This window comes from Otolemur garnettii, unplaced genomic scaffold (genome assembly GCF_000181295.1).
Source record: "Otolemur garnettii isolate 467f Iridium unplaced genomic scaffold, OtoGar3 scaffold00065, whole genome shotgun sequence".
Taxonomy (NCBI): Eukaryota; Metazoa; Chordata; class Mammalia; order Primates; family Galagidae; genus Otolemur; species Otolemur garnettii.
In genome coordinates this window covers 1,858,204-1,860,607 of record NW_003852460.1, presented here as the reverse complement: position 1 = coordinate 1,860,607, position 2,404 = coordinate 1,858,204, and the positions used below count along the sequence as shown (strand labels likewise).

The 2,404-nt window shown below is 46.2% G+C and overlaps 1 long non-coding RNA gene across 1 annotated transcript in view; it reads right to left on the bottom strand.

The window, feature by feature from the left end:
* LOC111726423 overlaps positions 1–2,404 on the bottom strand; it is a 23,294-nt gene that overhangs the window by 2,374 nt on the left and 18,516 nt on the right. Inside the window, exon 2 of the long non-coding RNA XR_002774194.1 lies at positions 1,311–1,352. This is a non-coding gene — a long non-coding RNA (uncharacterized LOC111726423). The remainder of the gene's footprint in view (positions 1–1,310; positions 1,353–2,404) is intronic.

Here is a 2,404-nt window from a genome sequence, read left to right as displayed (position 1 = left end):
AAAAAAAAAAAAAAATAACCACCATCACCACCACCAACAAAAGCATGCTTAAAATCTGTGCCCTGGAGCCAAGTGGATATACCCAAGATAGGCAGGATAGCAAAGACCATTCCCCACCGGTGGGAGAGGGAGACTTTTAGCTTTCTGGTTAGCTAGGAAGGTCCCAGTTGAACTTGGATGGGTGGCAGATCCAGACTGTGGGGGGATTTCATATCCTGGGTGAACTTGTGTGAGAGCCACAATAGCCCCCTGCATGGAGGTGACCAGAGAAAGGCGGTCGGGATCTGCTGAGTGACTGTGGTCCAGGCATGAGGCAGTGATAGATTAGAACTGACCTTTTAGAAAAGCAAATACCTTCATACTATCCCCACAAGGTGGGCAAGGACAGCCCAGACCTACCTAGACGTGAGTCTGGGCTCCCCCCAATGTCACGCTACTTTGCAATGATACTTTTAAAGAGAGTGGGGTTTTTTTTGTTTGTTTGTTTGTTTTTAAAACAAACTGTGAGCCTTATTGGCCTTGTAATTTTTATTTATTTATTTATTTTCAGTTTTTGGCCGGGGCTGGGTTTGAACCCGCCACCTCTGGCATATGTGGCCAGCGCCCTACTCCTTTGAGCCACAGGTGCCACCCCTACAGAGAGTGTCTTTCAACCTTTTTTTAATCTCATGGCACGCTTGAACCTACCATTAAACTTCTGCGGCACACTTAAAATATGTTGATAAAAAAATAAGAACATAATAAAATCAATAAAAAATAGAATATTCTTACTATGCTTTGAACTTCTTTTGAAAATAATTTAATTGGCTGGGTGCAGTGGTTCATGCCCGTAATCCTAGCACTCTGGGAGGACGAGGCAGGTGGACAGCTTGAGCTCACCAGCTCCAGACCAGCCTGAGCAAAAAGTGAGACCCCGTCTCTACTAAAAAAAAATAGAAAAACTGAAGCAAGAGGCTCTCTTGAGCCCTAGAGTTGGAGGTTACTGTGAGCTATGATGCCACAGCACTCTACCCTGGCTGACAGCTTGAGATTCTGTCTTAAAAAATAATAATAATAATAATTAAATTAGTGATGTTTAGAAATTTTCATGGCACATCTAAGATCCTTTCACAGCACACCAGTGTGTCACGGCAGAGTGGTTGAAAAGCACCGTTTGGGAGACTGGGCAAAGGTTTGCCTCTAAGCATCTGTGATCTCTGCAGAATAAAGATTCCCCCCCAGTGCCAAGAAATTTCAAATACTGGCTCAAGCCAACCCCCAAAGCAACCATAAGCTGATGTCTAGGAAAGAGGTAAGATTTCTGCACTTACCAGGGTCATCGAGGGCATCGGCCAGGTCAAAGTCTCCCTGACCTATTGGGAGCGAAACAGGTGTTAGTCACGTCGCAATGAAAATTCAGCTCTCTCTATTACCCAGGAGAAGCCCAGCTCCTTGAACTTATAACTACAAAGCAAAACACACCCATGTTTCGGGAAACAAAAGAACCCACATATTCTGCAAACATGTACAGATGGTAAGGGAAACTACTATCTTTTACCCCAAAATATATTTATTTCTTTGACATGTTCTGGGATGGCTGGCAGAGAGCCAGCAAACACAGTGGCCTTACAAAGGGAAAAACTTATGTGCATTAAAAAAATCTACATTAATGGGTGGTGCTTGTGGCTCAGTGAGTAGGACACCAGCCCCAGATACCAAAGGTGGAGGGTTCAAACCTGGTCCCAGCCAAACTGCAACAAAAAATAGCCGGGTGTTGTAGTGGGCAGCTATAGTCCCAGCTACTTGGGAAGCTGAGGCAGGACAATCACTTGAGACCAGGGGTTTGAGACAAGCCCAGATAGCATAGCAAGACCTTGCCTTCACAAAAAATATTTGAAAATTAGCTCAGCATGGTGGCACCTGCAGCCCCAGCTACTGGGGAGGCTGAGGCAGGAGGATTACCAGAGCCTAGGAGTTTGAGGTTGCTGTGGGCTCTGATGATGCCACTGCACTCTAGACAGGGTGACAGAGTGAGACCCAGTCTCAAAGAATAAAAACCAAGCTTGTGTTTGTAAACTGGAATCCTTAACAGGTTCAAAAGCAGTCAACCCAATTGTTTTGGCCACAGACAACAGAGCACAGTGGCATCCTTGTAAGGCCAGGCACTCAGGCATACATACTTCCTCCCACCAGGCATTCCCAACACACATATTTCCCAGAGGAGGAGCTTGGGGTTCCAGGAGGTTTAGGGCAAAGCAGGGCAGAGTCAGAATTTCCTCTGAGACCCTCGGGCAGCCTCTAAGTTAGAGCTCCTTTCTTTCCTGATGGACATCTGTCTTGGTGGTGGTTGTCACTCTGGGGGAAGGTTGTAGGACTCCAGTGTGTGTTTGCAAAGTACTGGCATGGACCCAGGTGGAGTCCCCCT